The following is a 20,111-nucleotide window of genomic DNA, read 5'->3' as shown; positions in this document are numbered from 1 at the left end:
ACTATGAGTATTGATTTCTAGCTTATTTAGATGTCTCGGAACTAGGACATAGATTGTGTAGTTGAGCTTTAGACTTCACGACGTTCATCTCTTGAAGATGAAGAACTACTAAGGGGAGATTGTGGAACTTCATCGACAAAAGGTATGTGGACACTGAAACTTATCTATCACTTGGAAAGTCTATTTCTACTTTATCTCCTATATTGAGACATAAGTCATGTTACGATATTGTTTTCTATTATTCACATTTGAGATTTCGAGATGAGTTTATCTCACTTATATATTTCTCGGAATATGTGTTGGCGAACTTTCTCTTTGGCCGAATTCATCTTACATTCGTGACGAAAGTCCGAATAAGATCATATGAAAATTGTCGAGTCACATCTTACATGGTTTGTGTGATAAAATCATTTGGTATTGTCTTGGAATGTTTCATTATGATAATTTCAATAACTTGAATCTCTTTGACGAAAAATAGTTTGTGAACAACAACTATATAACGTCCTCTAAGAAAGTTTCAATTATTGAAATAAAGAGTTTAGAATCATGTAACCATGTTTGGATATACGCATAGTGTGTTAATCACATTAGTGTACAAGTCCAAAACCGGGAACCTGGAGTATGCGTACCCGTACGCGTACTGGTGGTTACTGATGTCTGGGCAAGTATGCGTACCCGTACGCATACCGGCGGAAAGTTCACGTCCGTGAAAATCTACTGGAGTTTGGAATGTGTTGAAGTATGCGCACCCGTACGCGTACTGGCATAACCAAACTCAAGTCCGGCTACTCAAGTATGCGTACCCGTTTGCATACTTGAGTGGGTTACTTTTTAAAATTGGTTGTGTACATGAACTTAAACATTTATATAATAAGGAATTCAATATTTGCAAACCGTGGCTATAATGTTCATGAATTGATTCGATTGAATCAAACCGATTTTGCTTCGATTGTTTTCTTGTATACTTCTATGAGAACATAGCAATTGGACGACTCTTTGACTAGTTTCATTTGAGTCATTTGAACTAGTTATGAATAAGATGAATATGGTTGATATGTGAGTTATCATATGGCTAACTTCGGTTGACCATTGTTGACCAACATGGGTGTGCACGTTTAGGTACGGTTTATAAACCTAAATGAGGGTACATTTTATTTCTGTGTAACAAGATAAGTTCGATCTAACGGTTGAAAGATATTAGCTTGGTTGAATCAGGTTTCATCTAACGGTGAATATTGAATGCTTTGTTACCAAGGTAACTTGGATTACAAACCCTGATTTGAAAACTATATAAAGGAGAACTCTAACAACTGGGAAACCTAACCCCCACACCTCTTGTGTGTTACTAGTTGCATAAGCTAGAGTCTATTTTCCTTTTACCTTAGGTTTTCCTAAACCTTGTAGGTTAACGACTTGAAAGACTTCATTGGGATTGTGAAGCCAGACCCAACTATTTCTCTTTGTAGTTGCGTGTTCTGATCTGACCCGATTCTATCGTTTGAGTACTATCTTCTCTAAGATTTGCTCGAGATTAATTTCTCTGATAGGCAAGATAAAACGTGATCACAAACATCTTCATCTCATCGTTTGTGATTCCACAATATCTAGTTTCGCCATCATACGATGAAAATTATTGTGAGATGATTGATAATACTAAGCTGTTCTTCGGGAATATAAGTCTGATTTATCAAAAGACGGAACAAAAACTCTTTGGTATTTCTGTGGGACACAGATTTTTTCAACCCTATAAACTTTTCTGTGTGAGACAGATTTGTTTATCAAGTCTTCGACTTTGGGTCGTAGCAACTCTTGGTTGTGGGTGAGATCAACTAAGGGAATCAAGTGCATAGTATCCTGCTCGGATCAGAGACATAAGGAGCTCAACTGTACCTTGAATCAGTGTCAGGTTGATTAGGGTTCAACTACAGTCCAGTCCGAAGTTCATTGGTAGTAGGCTAGTGTCTGTAGCGGCTTAATACAGTGTGGTGTTCAATCTGGACTAGGTCCCGCGGTTTTTCTACATTTGCGGTTTCCTCGTTAACAAAATTTTGGTGTCTGTGTTATTTCTTTTCCGCATTATATTTTGTTATATAATTGAAATATCACAGGTTGTGCGTTAAGATCAATCAATTAGAATATCCAACCTTTGGTTTTTGATTTACATTGATTGACATTTGAACATTGGTCTTTGGTACCGTCCAAGTTAACTCCTCTTATATTCAATCGGGCTCGCAGATTTCTATTTGCTCATTGCGGATTGAATTAAGAGTTAGAGATATTAAACTCTTTGATATACTTTTATCTAGATTGAATCTGACTGTCTAGTTGATTCTCTAGAAAGTGTATTCGAGTAAGTCCTCTCAGATTGCCAAACGAATTGTTGGGTGTGGTTGTTAGACCCCCGCTTTTTCAACATTGTTCTCATGATCCATTAAACCCCATGCAATTGTAAACGTGTTTTTTTCCGAAGTGTGGCAAGCAATGTTCAACAACGGCAAGTTATATTTGTTTGTCTTATAAGTAGCATCTATCAACAAAATTTGATGAAAGCATTGAGCCAATTGGATCATTTCGGGATGTGTCAAGAAAATACGAACCACTTTACCATCTCATTCCGCCATTTTGATCGTAGCTAAGACCGAATTAATTGTAGTCAAAGAAGACAAGTTTTCGGGGTCGTCCGGCTTTATTGTACTTAAGATCACACTCGCTTTTGGATCCGCATAGACCTCACCGTCTCCATTTCATTTGGTTTTAGCTTGGCAACTATTACATGTCCAGTTATAGTATCTGGATCATCGTGGTTGTGACAACCATTAGCAACTTTAGACATTTTCCACTCTTTACTTTCCCTACCGTCGGGCTTTTAGAAGAAAATATTAAATGGGCATCCAATCTTCTTTGTATGGCTTCGGTATTTCCTCCCCGTCTTCCTTATGTACTTATAATTCTTTCCTTCATGACTCTTTTCCTCCCCACCTCTCTCACAAATCATTTCAAACGGAATATCCTTCACACAACTGTTCTGAACTACCACGCACATCTTCTCTTTTGCCTTGTTCATAAGCCATTCCTTTGCCTCCGCCTTACTTCCAAATGTCTAAATGCGCATATAACAAAACAAAACTCATAAGCATAACCAATTTAACATACATTATTTGAAAAAGAAAAGATAATTCAGGAGAATACCAAATCGTTTGCATAGTGTAGGGAAGTATCAGGCCTCAAATAATAATCGTCATCAACCGCTGTAATAACCTATGTACGATAACAGCAAGTTATGCATTAATAATCGAAAGCAATATTTAGAAGATTTAAAACCGATTATAACACAATCGAAAATCATATACGACACAAGGCAACCGATTATCAATCAATCGGTAGTAATATACGACCCTAGACTATCGATTAAAGAAATAGAAAATTGTTCAATTGTTCTGTATAAAAACTTCAATAATAGGAGGTATTATTCATTCACGAACATCCGATTACAAACCAATCGGAAGATAAATGTGAATACAGTAGAACCGATTATATATTGTAAAATTCGAAATTTTAAAGTTATTTTCTTTCCGGGGAGACAACCATAATCGGAGGATAACTGAATTTATAAACTACCGAATATGAAATATGAAGAATTACGAAAGTTCCATTTTTTGGAGAAATTTGTTTTTGGGGCGACTACCTTAATCGGAGGTTAATGGTTTTTAATAATCTACCAATTGTAAAAGATGAACCAAACAAGTATTATAAGTCTGGAGAAATTTGTATTTGGGGCGACTTTGAAAATCGGTAGTAAATAAAATTTGTAAAACAACCGATTATTAAAAATTAAAACTTTCAATTTGGGTTTTTTCAAAATCGGTAGTTTTATACATCCACAGAACTACCGATTGTAGATATTTTGGATACAGTTTCTTGCAATAGGTAGATATGGTACTACAATATCTACAGATTCTAGGAAGTTCATGGCATTCAATGCATGCAGAAATCGAATTTTCTCGTTTACGAACGCATATAAACACACACAAAATGGGTGTTTGAGTTTCTTAACAACATACCTGTATGTTTGATCCATTATTAACTTTGATCTCGTGCGATTCTTCATTTTCTTCTAGGGCTTCTTCTCCTCCACAAAAGTTTGGAACATTCAACAAAAACCCCAAATCGTCTTCTCTAAACGGTAAAGAACCTTCAACATTATATTCTTCATGATGTTTCTCACCTTCTTCTTCATACCCATCAATGTTTGTTATGAATTTAAGAAAAAACGGGGTTTACTCTCACTTCTTCTACTTTTTCTTTTTGTTTTCTTCTTCTCCCACTCTAACTACCGAATAACCAAAAAACTTTTCCAAACACTAAGTATATAACCTTTCATTATCTAACGATTGTTGCTTCTACTACCGATTATGTTTTCTTAGCTACCGATTTCGGTCTTCACTACCGATTATATTAGGGCATATTAGCCGAAATATTTGCACAATAATCGGTAGCTACTGGTTCTAAATTTTCCTAACGATTATATGTATTAACTACCGATTATTGTTTTGGCTACCGATTATGAAAGGGCATATTAGCCATTTCGAAAAATCAGAGATAAGAAATGACTTCGTTTTACGTTTGGGTGACCCTATTTTGTCTTATTAGTCACCCCTAATTGTTTTAGGGTCGCCCCTAAAAATGCCAGGATAAGTAGTTAGTGTTTGCAGGATATTTTGCCTAAGAGGAGGAATTGGGAGGTTAATCCAATTGGAAGACACTAATTGTTCCTTGTGCATAAAAGCGGAAGAATCAACTTATCATTTGCTGCCCCAGTGCCCTATAACAGAGAAGTATACTCTTCTACCAGAAGCTCTGCACTCTATCCATAGTTTAAGTACCAAAAACATGAACCACATTGTTACAACCTAATTTGGATTAATAATCCATAATTCTATTCTCATTCCTTAACAAAAAAAGAAAAAAAAAAACATTTGGTTAAGACACTAAAGATAAATGGTTAGATTTGACTAAACATTGCTCAATTTGTATTCAAATCCTTGGTTGAAAAGAGCAGTATTCAGCCATGTACTGAAGTTTGATAATTCCACAGTTTTTTCGGCACACTCTCTTACCTGTTTCATCATAAAACAGAACCAATCAATAAAAATGCCACCAAAAGCATAAACCCAATTTTTTTAAAAACATAACCAAGACATGAAGCATAATATACTTAGTAAATAGGAAATTGACTTACATTGACCATGAATGTAAAAGTCACTCTCTCAGGATAAGTCGTGAAATTTGAACTTTGAACGTCCAGGGAAGTTAATGATTCAAGAGCTTTGTATACAAATACTGCCACACCTTCTCCTTTGTTGCAAACTATTCTTACATGAAACAAATTTTCATCTACTTGGAACACATCCATTTTCACAATTTTCTTGCAAATTTGATGCATATTTTTATGTCCTGGAGTTTGGTTCTTTTTTGGACTTTCGACTAAGTTCAGTATACTTTCTCTTTTACTCGCCGATGAGGATTCAAGGTTTGTTTTCGAATCTTAGTTTCTCGGCTTGCATTTGTAAATCTTGAACATAAGACACCGCATCTCCTATGATTGACGCCTTATCCATCTGCATAACATTACATTAATGCATGCAAAATCGAAATGACAATGAATAAAAGGGAAAATCTAAGAAATTTTGTGTGTACTTGTGCACAAACTGCTTTTAGGAGGCAGTTGGCAAAGGAGGGAAGTTGTCCTTGTTTGGCTTCGCAGTCTCCCCTATATTATCAGCATGAGAACGAGAGTAAAAAAAAAACATAATAATAAAATAAAAAACAAACCTTGGTGATGTTTGGAACCAAAGCACGCAAAGAATAAAGCTTTTGTTTCATCCAACTTCTCCTCTTTCGTTCCGAACTTGAACCATCCACCAACAATGTATCAGTACTTCTCTTCAAAGATGATGATGGTCTAGGTGTGTTTGTATTTCCAGAGGAACAATCGTCTCTATCATTTTCTTCACCTTCTAGTAGTCCATCAATTTTAACACTACCAATTGATGGTAATAAATTTGGATCGGAGACAATATTACAACCGCTAATATTGCTGGCGCTCCCGTATTGATTGTATCCAAAGAGATCTTCAGGAGTGGACAAGAACTGGTTTCTGTACTTAGCACCATCACGGAAGTGCATAAGCTCATTGTCAATAACTTGTTGATGACTTTCACAATAAATTGACGCGTAGTTGTCGATGGGTTTGTCAAGGTCTTCTCTAATCTGATCCATGAATTCTTCAAAATTCTCTATACTTGCAAAATCTTGATCAAAGTCATTACTCTGTAAGTTGGGTGGTTCGTATGCTCTAAGATCATCCATTTTCGCAAGTTTTTTTTCTTTCTTTTCGGTCCTTCGTCTGTGCCACTCTATGATGGTTTTACGTAATCTCAGAGCCATTTTAATACAAGTGTGAGCGGGTTTTTCTTTAATGTCTTTTTTTTTTTTTTTTTACTTTACCTAATCCGTTAGTATCTAGACTGTTTCTTTTGTTGTGGTTTGAATGAAAAAGAAATATGGTCAGTCCTTATTTACAGTTTTACGTAAGCCGTGAAGTCAGGCTCTCTCTTTAGATAACGTAAGACAAATATGTAAGCAACAGCCGGGCAACAAATAAGTAGTCTCAATAATTAGTTTCGATATGTGGCTACTGAAACTGACAATCGTAGGGCATTAGCAACCACATCAATAACCATCATGTCCGGTACCCTCCTTGGGAGAGTAGTCATATTCTCAATAGATCTGCTTAGTGTTGCTCTTTTGTACTCAGGCTTTGCAATCAGGTCGCTGACACCTTAGCAAGGTTTGCTCGAATAAATCGTATGCAGGCGATGAACGGTGGACTATACCTCCATCCTTTTTAATCCATAAGCTGCAGCATGGTGTATTCAGTTTTTCTACTTTTATTTCAGTAATAAAAGTCTTATGATTAAACAAAAAAGAGCGTGTTAAAAGAAATAAAAAAAAGAAGGGACAAAACAAAATGTAGAAAAGCCTTACAGCAGAACAGCACTGCCCAAGTGTAAGATCAGAATCTCGCAACAATTATGTCTCAGCGAAGTTAACAATGGTATTACACAAAAGCGTCGCAGAAGAATTTCAGAAATGACATCAGCAAGGATCATGAGAAAGATGTGATAATCTCGCGAAGATTAGAAAGCTTGCGAAGTCAACATTTGTAAGGTTGCGAGAATGTCGCAAACTATATCCGAAAATAAAGGACAGATTAGCTGTCATCCACTAGGTATTTCCCTTATAAATAGTCATTCGAGTTGTAAAGGAGAGAGAGATCTTTTTTGGGTGAGAGACAAGTAAATAGGAGAGAGGAAGTTGAGAGCAGAGATCATTCTTGATTTCTTCATTTTCCTTGTAAGAATATTCAGAAATTAATCAATAAAATTAAGAGTGTAAACCTAGAAATGAGCTGATCAATGATAAAATCATACAAGGGGTGTATTGTAGGATTTCCTGCAATTACATAATGGCGCTAGAAACAGGGAGATTGAAGATCGAAAGTTGAAGATTGTTGATTGAGAAAATTCAAATCAAGAAAGTGATTAAACAAATCAGTGAATCAGTTAGAGGAAAGATGAATAGAATTAATGAAAATGGCAAAAAATTGGAGTGTAATATGATAACAAAAAGCTTGGTTAATGAATTCCATGAAAACATCAAAGGAAGAATACATAAAAGAAATTTTGAAGGAAAGAAAATTATGGCGGTAGAAAAAATTTCACCTTTGAAAGATTGGGAAAAGCAAAGAATTGTGTTGATGGCAGAAGAAATACCAAAAGAAAATCTGAATCATACATCTCCATTGGTCGTCACAATGCCTATTACACGAAAAGAGAAGGATACAACAATAAAATCCACAGGAGAATGGATGTTGAACAGAACTTTAATTGATGCATGAAGTTCAGTTGATATAATATTTTATCATGCATTTAGGGGAATGGGATTTAAAGATGAAGAAATATCCAATTCAACATATTTTGTTCACGGCTCTGGAAAATCCACAACAAAACCTAAAGGAGAAATAGTGGTACGAATTCCACTTGGAGAAATCGAAACACATGTGACATTGTGCGTGGTGGATATGGAATCGCCATATAATATGTTATTAGGAAGATCATGGATACATGCGATAAAAGATGTGGTATCAACGTTGCATCAATGTATTAAATTCCCCACTCCAAGTGGAATAGGTGAAATCAGAGGAGATGTTGATAATGCGAAATTATGTCATCAAATTGAAGTAAGGCGTTATGAAGAACAAGCAAAAAGGAAACAATTTCGCAGAAAATTGGTAAAGGAAGCAAAGAAGGAAGAAGAATTTAGAGTATATATGATAAGGGCGAAAGAAGGCAAAGGAATACCCAGCGAAATTTCGGAAGAAGGAGAAGGATCCATAAAAGCAATTAAAGAACCCACACCAATGGGAGAACCTAAACCCAGTTACACTGCCGCAGAACCAACAAAAGAAATAAATGTTGGGACTGAAGAGGAGCCTCTAGTGTTGAGAATTGGAACCAAAATGGATATAGAAGAAGAAGAAAGAACTGTCAATTTACTGCGAGAATATAAAGATATTTTCGCAGGAAACATGGATGAGATACCAGAAAGAGATCCAACAATTGCTTGCCATAGACTGGAGATTAACAAAAATGTGAGACCATTTAAACAGAGAATAAGAAAAATCGCAACAACTTACCATTCCCAAATAGAAGAAGAATTACAGAAAATGCTGGAGGCAGGAATTATAAGAGAAGCTAAATACCCAAAATGGATAGCGAATATGGTCATTGTCCCAAAGAAAAACAAGGGAATCAGGATTTGCATAGATTTCACTGATTTGAACAAAGCTTTCCCTAAAGATAGTTTTCCGTTACCCGATATTCCTCAAATGGTGGAATCTGCAGCAGGAAATGATAGGGTATCATCTTTAGATGGGTACAAAGGGTATAACCAAATTCCTCTCGCTGAAGAAGATCAAAAACATACTGCTTTCTTTGCTCCTAGAGGTTTATATTGTTATACGAAAATGCCGTTTGGTTTGCGAAATGCGGGAGCAACATATCAAAGAACGGTAGAGAAGGTGTTCGCAAAATGGATACACAAAACATTAGAAGTATACGTGGATGACATGTTGGTAAAGAGTAAGGAAGCTAAGGACCATGTACAAGACTTGAGGGAGATTTTTGAATAAATGCGGCAGTATAACATTAAATTGAATCCCGAGAAGTGTATTATTGGAGTTGCATCGGGAAAAATTTTAGGTTACATTGTATCAAAGGAAGGAATACAGGTTGATCCGGAAAAAGTGCAAGCAGTTCGTGACATGCCAACGCCAGCAACAATAAAAGATGTACAGAAGTTGAATGGGCTTCTAGCTTCACTGGGGAGATTCATTTCGCGATCATCAGACAAATGCAAATATTTTTTCGATATACTTAAGAAGGGTGCGAAATTTAAATGGAGTGATGAATGTGAAAAGGATTTTCAAGGAATCAAAGAACATCTTATGAATACAACTATCTTACAAAAGGCAGAACCAGGAGAAGAATTATTGATTTACCTTGCGACAACGTCGCATGCAGTAAGTGCTGTATTATTGTGAATAGACGCAGGAGTGGAGAAACCCATTTATTACATTAGCAAAACTTTTAATACCGCAGAGAAGAATTACTCAAAAATTGAAAAGTTGATCTTAGCATTAGTTTATGCATCATTTAAGCTCTGCATATATTTTCAAGCACACAAGATAAGGTATTAACAAAAGTACCAATTGAATCAGTGATGAAGAATTCTAAAAGATCAGGAAGGGTGGAGAGGATGGAATGCACAAGTAGGCCATTTTGATATTAAATATGAAGTTTTATCTTCACCAAAATCACAAGTTGTTGCGGATTTCTTGGCAGAATTTCCTTTAGAAGAAGATGAAGCAGTAGAAGAAATGATGGATGTAGAAGACGAACATGGAGATCCAAAAGATTTATTAACAGAACCAAATAGATGGGAAATACTGGTAGATGGATCATCAAATGGAGAAGGAAATGGAGTTGGAATTGTTTTAATTTCGCCAGAAGGAATAAAGATGGCTTTTTCATTCAGGTTGGAATTTGAATCCACTAATAATGAAACAGAATATGAAGCTGTGATACATGCATTAAAATTCGCAATAGAAATGAAACTAGAAAATGCCAGGATCACTAGTGATTCGCAGCTAGTTATTCGCCAAATAAAAGGAGAGTATACTACAAATGAACCATCCCTGAAGAAATACAAGAAGCTGGTTGAGGAATTGTCAGCGAAAATCCCAAAAATAAAATGGAGGCACATTTCAAGAAAGGATAATAGACTCGCAGACGCTTTTGCTTTCATCTCAAGTATGATGACAGATCCAACTGCGAGATGCATAAAAATACAAACACTTCTGTCATCAGTCAATAAAAAGAAGAGGAAGATGTGGATGTGATGGTCATAGATAATGAAAAAGAAGAACAAATAAACAATGTCGCAGACTGGAGAATGGACTTCACGCATATTTGGCGAAAGGAGAAACACCAAGAAATAGATTGGAAACACACAAGTTAAAAAGCCGAGCAACGAATTATGAATTAAGAGATGGGTTGTTATACCGAAAATCTTTAGTGGACCATCACTCAGATGTTTGACACGAGAGGAAGGAGAAAAGGTGCTGAAAATGTTACATAGTGGAGACGACTGGCAATCATAGTGGAGGAAGATCTTTGGCACATAGAGCAAAAATGCAAGGTTACTACTGGACAAACATGCATGAAGATGCAAAACAAATATCAAGACGTTGCGAAGATTGTCGGCGGCATGGAAGGAAGATACATGCACCAGGAGCACCATTGTCATCTTCAACCAGTGTGTGGCCCTTTGGAAAATGGGGCTTAGATATTGTGGGGCCATTTTTACCAGGAACTGGACAAAGAAGATACTTAATAGTCGCAACAGATTATTTCACAAAATGGACAGAAGTGAAGGCAGTACAACATATTCGCGACAAAGATATCTTTACATTCATATTCGAAAAAATCATTTGCAGATTCGAAATTCCTGCACAGTTGGTATCTGATAATGGGAAACAGTTTGAGGGGCAGAACATAGAAATGTTACTCAATGCATTCAAGATAAAATGTGGAAAGTCCACTCCTTTATATCCACATTCTAATGGGCAAGTAGAAGCAACAAATAAAACAATTGCAGATATATTAAAGAAGAAATTAGAAGGACATCACAGATCATGGTGTGAACAAGTACATAATGCAATATGGGCTTATAATACAACTAGAAGAGAAGCTACTGGAATGTCACCTTTCTGTTTAACATATGGAGTTGAAGCGGTGTTACCAACAGAATTTGTTATTCCGACAACAAAAAGAGAAGCTTGGGAGAAAAATATTAGTGCGGGTTTAATTCTAAACAAACTTGATAAATTAGAAGAAAAAAGAGAAAAAGCTTTACAACATATGGAGAATTATCAGCGAAGATTGGCTCGAGAATATAATAAACGTGTCAAAATACGTGAATTTCAACCAGGAGATTTAGTTCTGCGAGAAATACCAATATATCAGCGAGAAAATGGTGGACAATTAGCGAAAAAATGGGATGGACCTTACATCATAAAGGAGATAGTTGGAACAGGAGCTTATAGATTAATGGACCCATAAGGAAGAGATGTTGGTCATAGATTAGATAGACCATGGAACAGATTGTACTTGAAAAGATATTATCCGTAAGAATCTTTGAGAAGTTATGAATTCTGAAAGAATAATTGCAGGATTATTCATGACAAAACAAGATCATGATGTGCGAAATTTTCGCAGAGAACAATGACATAAAAGAAAGGGGCGAACCTTTATGGCGTACACCCTAGTTCGCGAATAAAATTTCGCAAGAGGAAAATGTAAGACCTAAAGTACGTCATACTAGGGGGTACCTGTTACATGACTCAGGAAAAGGCTATACCGCCACCGGAACTTGAGTCATGGAGATTGGGGTCAATAAAAACCCATTCGGGAGAGGCACCTTGGATTCTCAACTTAAGCATATGACTTAGGCTGGGAGACTAAGGTAATAAGGACTCTCCTAAGGAGTGCAGATCTGATCAAGGCGCCGAGGTACACGGTTGAGTCAACAGTGTCGAGGGCGATTGAAGCGTCCTTGCCATTCTTGACAAGTCTTGGCTTATACTGCACTCGGCCCGAAAAAAATCCCACTTAGGGTGCAGTCTCGTAACCATAAGCCCTATAGGTAAAAGGTATAAGAGGCTGCGAAAACAACTGGTTGTTGTGAAGACTGGATGGGAGGAGCTAACATTGTATGGTAGAAGTACGCCTCCTTGAAGGGGAAACCAGGGGGAAGATAAGGGCGACACCCTCCATTAGGGAGATGATAACTGTCTTAAGACACAAATGTCATGAGGCTTATTATTCTCAAGGATAATTAAGGCTTGTCATATTTGTGCAACATTCCTAAAGAGGCAATAATACAAAAGAAAAAGATAAGATAAGATCAATGGGTTTTCGCATGAAAGTGCGAAGACGTCCTGCGATTTCATCGCAAGACGGCAATGTCATGGGGCTTTATTTTCGCAAGAATATTTAGGCCTGTCATATTGTCGCAACATTCCTGAAGAGGCCATCATACAAAAAAAAAGTTAAGACAAGATCAATGGGTTTTTGTATGAAAGTGCAAGGACGTCCTGCGATTTTGTCGCAATGACAAGAGATGGCATAATAATACCTTTAATTAGGAAGGAAAAATAAGACCATATAATAAAACAAACTAATTATAAGCATTTATAACAGATTATTTTTCGCAAGAAAGATAATGAGAGGAAAGTATGGGAATCGATATACAAGAAGCATTATCTTTCTTATCAACAAAATATTAAAAGAAATAGTTGACTCCAAAGTCGATTGAAAAATGTAGCTCTCAAAAGTAATAAAAATAAGACAGCTCAAGAAAACAAAGCTAGAAAAGAATCTCAAGCTTCAATATCAATATCAGTAGCAGGAGATGACAGAAGTTCTTCGCCAACATTCTCGCAAGCTTCTCCTTCATTTCGGCTTTGATCTTCGTCATGAGTAGCATTTTGATTATCGCCATTAATTACTTGATTATCATCTTGAATATTTCCAGCAACTACTTCTTCGGTAGAAATTTCTTTCCCATTCTGATTAACACCAGCAGATGCTTCTTTAGAAGGAACTTTTTCTTCATCTTCCAGGAAATTATCCTCTGCACCGCTTTCATAATCGTAATCACTATCAGCAGGACGAGGAACTTCATCATCATCTAATTTTAAAGCATCAATTGATGTAGAAGGAAGAGAGTTGTACAATAAAATGTCATTTACAAGGACTTCAGCCCAGAGATGAACTTGGCGAAGAAGTGCTCTTTGATGATTCCTATCTTGAATATCCTTAAAATAAGCAAGATAATCAAGTCTTCTTTCTGCCCGGTCGCGAGAACCAGTAAGAGTAGAGACAAGTAATGCATTCTCTTTGCGAATTTTAGCATATTTAGCCTCCAAATCAGAAATAGAAGAATGAAGATTCTTCTCAGACTCTGCGAAAAATAGAATACGAAATTTTGTTAAGATAAGGAATTCAGAGAGATATGACAAGGGAAAGATAATTAAGGCAGTCAAACTATTATGACTACCTTTCTTTTGCGAAATAAGATGTTGAACCAAGGATAGACAACTATTCTCCCAATGATCCATTGCGTCATCAAATTTATCTCCAACTAGACCTTTAAGTCGAGACTGAAGATTTTTCTCTTTATAAAAAAGGAAGGCATTTTTCTTCGCAAGAGAAGAATAAGATTCTTCTAATTTGGAATATTGATCTTTAAGATGATTTTCTTTCACACTTAAAGCTATTCTACCTTGAATGAGTGAATCTCTTTCAGTGATAGATGATTCTGTTACTTCTTTAAGTTCATTTCTTAAAGAACGAAGAGATTTTTCTTGGTCAGCACATACTTTTTGGAGAATATTAAGTTGTTGCGAAGACATCGCCATCTTGCTTAAATAAACTCGCTTCTCTTGAGACAAGATTTTATTCTCATCTGATAAAGTTTCCATCCCTAAATTAGTTTTGGTTAAAGAATAAGAAAGACGAGATACTTCATTACTTAATAGATCTTGTTTTTCAACTAATTGGGCATTTTCATTGGTAAGGTTATTTATTTGATCAAGAGAATATGAATAGAGATTATCTAATTGGTTATATTGATCCATTAAGACTTCTTTATCAACACGGGCTTCTTCAACAACAGATTCAAATTGATATCTCTCCATTACTCGTTTCTGATTTAATGCTTAACATGCGAAAGAGGGATTTAAAGGATAATTAAGCAGGGGAAGGATAAAACCATCGAAAATGCAAATTAAAGACATAGATGAGGAAATCATACCTCTTAACTCATCATTCTTCTTGCGAAGATTATCACGATCCAGCTTTATCAGAACCCAAATGTTTGCTCAGAATTTCGCAAACATTAGACTTGATGGGATCATTGGAAGACTTCTTGCCATCATCTAGAATCTCAGATAAAATCTTGAAAGAAATGTTTATCCCTTCCACGGTCTCTTTCGACAAAGGAGGAGACTTAGGAAGATAACTAGTAGAGATAGAAGGTTGAGAAACATTCTCAATGGGAAGAGAAGAGGCTTCATTCGCAGAAGGAACCACAAGGGGAGTTTCAGTCATAGGAAGATCAATTGGAGAAATGAAATCAGAGGCAACATTCTCGCGAGTTGGAGATAAAGGTTTATCTTGCGAATATATCGCAGGAGATTTGGAAGAAATGAAGTCTGAGGCAGCGTCTTCATGAATTGGAGATAAAGGTTTATCTTGCGAAGATGTCGCAGGAGATTTGGAAGAAATGATTAGATGGAAGGGAACAATAGTTGGAACAGCCTTGAGGTGGCGAGATTTCTTGTGAGGTCTATGAAGATCTTTATCACCCTGCGAATTACAATCTAGATAAGAAACAGAGACAATAATATTGTTATTAGAAAAAGATAGTGTTTCTTACTACCTTCTCATTCGCAGACTTCCTTTTATGAACGACAACTTTATGCTGTGATTTGGGATTGTTAGGATTCTGAACTGAAAATTTAGTGTTGGGGCCTCTTTTGCTGAAATAACAAGAGTATGGGAATCACATAAACAACATCACATAAGGCAATAAACAAGATCAATTTCAAATATATCAATTTCAGCAAAATTTATAAGGAAGAAAAAAGAAGACTAACCTTGATGAATCCATGAAAGATGATAACAGGGAAATTATCTTGAAGAAGATCACGAACTATGAAGATCTAATTTGAAGATGAAGAAGAATTTAAAAAGATTGAAGAAGAAAGAAGAAAAGTTGCAACAATGGAGTTTGTAGAAGAACGATGAAGTTGCAGAGAGAATAAAAAGAAAGAAGAAGAGGATGAAAAGAAATATATATAGATGGAATTTTTCCTCGAGAAAATAAACATGGTTAATACGGAAAGATTTAAGCGGTTAAAAAGTAACGGTTACAAAAGACGTGTCGAGAAATAAATGGAAGAAAGAATACGTGTGATAAATGCAGAATATGAGAAAATAAGCGGTTGCCGCATTTCTCACATCATTTTCTACTTTGCTGAGAAGATATGAGAAGAGGCAAGATGTAAGATCAGAATCTCGCAACAGTTATGTCTCAGCGAAGGTAACAATGGTATTGCACAAAAGCGTCGCAGAACAATTTCAGAAACGACATCAGGAAAGATCATGAGAAAGATGTGATAATCTCGCGAGGTTTAGAAAGCTTGCGAATTCAACATTCGAAAGGTTGCGAGAATGTCGCAAACTATATTCGAAAATAAAGGACAAATTAGCTGTCATCCACTAGGTATTTCCCTTATAAATAGTCATTCGAGTTGTAAAGGAGAGAGAGATCTTTTTTGGGTGAGAGACAAGTAAATAGGAGAGAGAAAGTTGAGAGCAGAGATCATTCTTGATTTCTTTATTTTCCTCGTAAGAATTTTCAGAAATTAATCAATAAAATTAAGAATGTAAACCTAAAAATGAGATGATCAATGATAAAATCATACGAGGGATGTATTGTAGGATTTCCTGCAATTACACCAAGTGATCAAATATCTTTCCATCTCAGCAAAGTTTGTCCTAGTAGACATACTCGACTCGACAACAAACTTTCGTTTCATTATTTATTTGGATAAGAGTAGACTAGTGACCCCCCTGATGGATAATGATGAACCAGGACAACTGAATTGGTGGCTTGTCTTGTATTAAGGATGAAAGGGAAAGACTTGTTTAGTATATGTGGACACAAGAAAGAAGCTTCTTCCTCTTCAATCTTCAAAAAAAAAAAAAAAGGTTTCTTCAGTTAGGATGTGATGAACGGACTTTAATTATATAATGCTCCCTATCTCTGCCCTCGAGTCCTCGACACGTTGATGAGTGCCAGCCAGAACTTTGTACGGTTTGGTGTTTTTTTTTACCCTAATAAATTACCCATCAAGGTACTAGGTCGACATTACATATATAAGGCCGTCTTGATGTCATTATTTATGTACTGTATATGTCTTACCAAACATCATGGTCGGTCCAATCAGACCACCGAGATTGGCTTCCATCGATCTAAAATCCAAATATCGATCTAAAATCCAAATAAATGCCTTCATTCATGTATCTAACAGACTAATAGATTCGAGTAATCACTTTATTACATGGTTGATGCAGTCAAATTTAAGCTGGAGAGAGGAGATGCTTCGCCTCTACTTCATTGTCACCTTTAGCCTTAGGGCACTAAAAACACTGAATAATTTTTTACTGGTTTACCTCCATTTTGGTCTGTGACAAATTTTCCATTTGTTGCCCAGCATTAGGAAGGGTACATATATATTTCTCTAGTATGATACTAGTAACAATTTAATGGTAACCACTAGGAAATACAACTCTTTCCCGTTCATGTTCAGAAGAATCATGCGTAGCTAGGAAGATTAATTAGTGCTCTAGAAACATCTAATGGTACGGGTAACTAGCAATATCAGGCCAGGGGCTAGCTCTTTTAGCTCATTTCCTGAATCCCTGTTCATACAAGGCGTTCCTGTAGATTTTTGGCAACAAAAGACCCTCTATTGACTTGACCTTGTAGGAGTTAAATATCGCACATGTTAGTAATCAAGCGAAGTAAAGAATATAACTTAAGCGAACATCATCCCACACAGCAAAGTTGAGATGACGTACCAGATGATGTCAGCAAAGTCACGAGTAAAGTGTGAAGAATTATGCGAAGAAGTATGCTATGCGAAGATGAGCGATTGCATACGAGCGAATGTGTCGCATAGTGATCCCGAAAATAATGGGTTTCTTAGCTGTCATCCACTATGTAAAATCCTATATAAAGGAGAGAGTCATTGTTTCTGGGAGGATTCTAGGACAAGTCTTGGAAAGGAAATAGGAAGAGAGAGAAAGTGAGCTTAGGTTTCAAGTAGAATTGTTGTAATACTTGAATCATTCTTGTAAACATTCTTAATCTTTAGTTAATAAAACAAGAATTCATAATGATCACCTAGAGATTGAATCAGTTATACTGGAGCGTAGTTGTAAGATTTCTTACAACTACATTTTTGGCGCTAGAAAACAGCTCTGGATGATAATTCCTGATAGTATATCATAGATTTTAAGAAAAAAAGTGAGATCTAAAAATTTAGAAATGGTAAGGATCGAGTCTATTGTTGAACAAAGAATGACAACTAGAAGAAGTAACAGACTTTCTGAACGAAGACGAATTACAAATCTTGAGCAACAAGAGGAAAGAATGGAAGAACATCAAAGAACAGAAATTCCAATTGGATCTCAGCGAGACCAAGGACAGAATAATGATATAGATTATGATAGAGTGAGTGTGACAAATAATTGGGAACGAAGAACCAGTTACATCGAGTGAAGAAAATATGACGATTGCAGAGCTTAGGCGAAGATTACTAATTGAAAGAAAGAGAGAAGAAGAAGAGCGTGCGAATCTAATCCGTCAAAATGATGATTTACGAGAAGAGAATCTTAGACTACAAGAACAAAGGTCAAGGAGTGATACACGTTCAAAGTAAAGATCCAGTAGGAGTTCTTCCCGACAAAGCCAATTTAATCGGAGAAATGATAGGCGAAGGCAACATATGGAAGTCATTGAAGAAAACTCGCAAGAAGATGAAAATTTGGAAGATCAAAGGGAAAGGATACGTGTAATTGACTTAGCAACTAATAGATATGAACACCCACGCGAACTTCTTTGTCGTGAAAATACTAATTGTGAAAGGGAAGAAGAGGATCCAAGGCAAAGACAAATGATATTACATGGTAGAGAAATGTTGAGAGACGAATATGAGCGCAAACGAGAGATTGCATGTGCGAGAGGTAGACAGAGAAGAAGGGAAGAATTAGAAGAAAGAGAGTTACAAAGCGGATTGCGTCATATTGATAATCGAGTAAGGGGACGCGAGCGTCATCGCATAGATGATATAGATCAAGGTCGAATTACTCCACAAGAAAGAGAAATATCAAGACATCGATATGATCGCACATGCAATGAAGAAAGACTTGATATAGTACAAATTGAAGCAAATACTGAAAGGCGTAGGCGAAGAAGAGAGAAAACTGAACAACAGGAGATACAAGAGGCAATACGCCAAAAAAATCATTAGAATAGATTGAGACAAGCAAGATTAAATAGACCCATGCGAGAGGATTTGAATCAATCATTAAGCGAAGAAATTCTTAAGGAGATGGCAGAATTAAGAGAAATGATGACTACTAAGAGAAATGATGGAAGGAGACAACTAGAGGAAGCAGTGGAGGAAGCTGGAAAAAATCCATTTACAAAAGAAATTCAAAGAGCACCGATACCATCTAAGTGCAGTTTACCGGCATTTACAAGTATATTTGATGGAAGCGCATGTGCGATACAACATGTAAAAGCTTATTCTAGATGTTTATTGCAGTGGGAAAATTATGATGCAGTAATGTGCAAATATTTTGCTGCAAGTCTAGCAGGAGAAGCTTTGAAATGGTTTGAAGGCCTACATGTAAAATCCATTGGTTCATTTCATCATCTACAAAATGTCTTTTTGGGGCAATACATAAGTAATAATCTATCAAGACCAGGGATTGATACTACATTCGGACTTCGCAGAAGAACAAATGAGAGTTTGCGTCATCTAACGACTCGTTGGAGAACAGTGTGTAGTGAAATGGGAAGACAGGTGGATGAGCGACATCTTATTCTTGCATTCATTAATGCTCTCTTTGCAACATATTTATTATATACCCAAATCTTCAGAATAAAGGATACAATAACAATGTCGAAGCTGCGCGAATTTCAAGAAGAATACATAGCACTTGAGGAAAATCAAAGAGATATGGAATACTACCCAGTTGCAATATCTGATTTGAAAGGTGGAAATACAAGTTTACTTCTGAGGCTCACAAATGTTGTTGCGAGTACATCTCAGGGAACTCAAGGAAGGAATAATGCAGAGATGGAACAAAAGTTAGTGGCTATGGGCAGTGCAGATCAAGCAGAGTTTAATAAAGAGTACAGAGACAAGCAACTTAAAAATTATGGAGATGCTGATACAGTTCAACCAGGAAGCTCTGCAGGACAGCAAACACATTATAACAAGAAAGCTGGAAGAATAGTGTGGGAACAAATAAATTTTCCAAAGTTGAACACTACAGTGGATAAAGTATGGGAAGCCGCTCTTTTAATGGATGATATTCCAGAACCACATAATGTATGCGAAGAACTGCCACCAGGAAGGAGAAGTAAAGAATTTTGTGTCCATCATAGATTCCATGGTCACACAACAAGCAATTGTAGAAATGTGAGGAAGATTATATTGCGAATGATTGAGCAAGGAAAGTTGGACCATTTCTTACTAAAACAACCAAGGAATTTACCACCACCACCACCTCCACCTCAAGGAAATACATATGCAAAGGAGAAGGAAAAGAGTACATTTGCTATTG

The 20,111-nt window shown here is 36.4% G+C and overlaps 1 pseudogene; it reads right to left on the bottom strand.

Moving 5' to 3' along the window:
* Positions 1-5,012: 5,012 nt before the first annotated feature.
* Positions 5,013-6,369, bottom strand: LOC113312035 (annotated as a pseudogene).
* Between the last annotated feature and the right edge of the window lie 13,742 nt (positions 6,370-20,111).

This window comes from Papaver somniferum, chromosome 9 (genome assembly GCF_003573695.1).
Source record: "Papaver somniferum cultivar HN1 chromosome 9, ASM357369v1, whole genome shotgun sequence".
Classification (NCBI taxonomy): Eukaryota; Viridiplantae; Streptophyta; class Magnoliopsida; order Ranunculales; family Papaveraceae; genus Papaver; species Papaver somniferum.
Note: the sequence above shows the minus strand (reverse complement) of the source record. Positions and strands in the feature narration are given on the sequence as shown.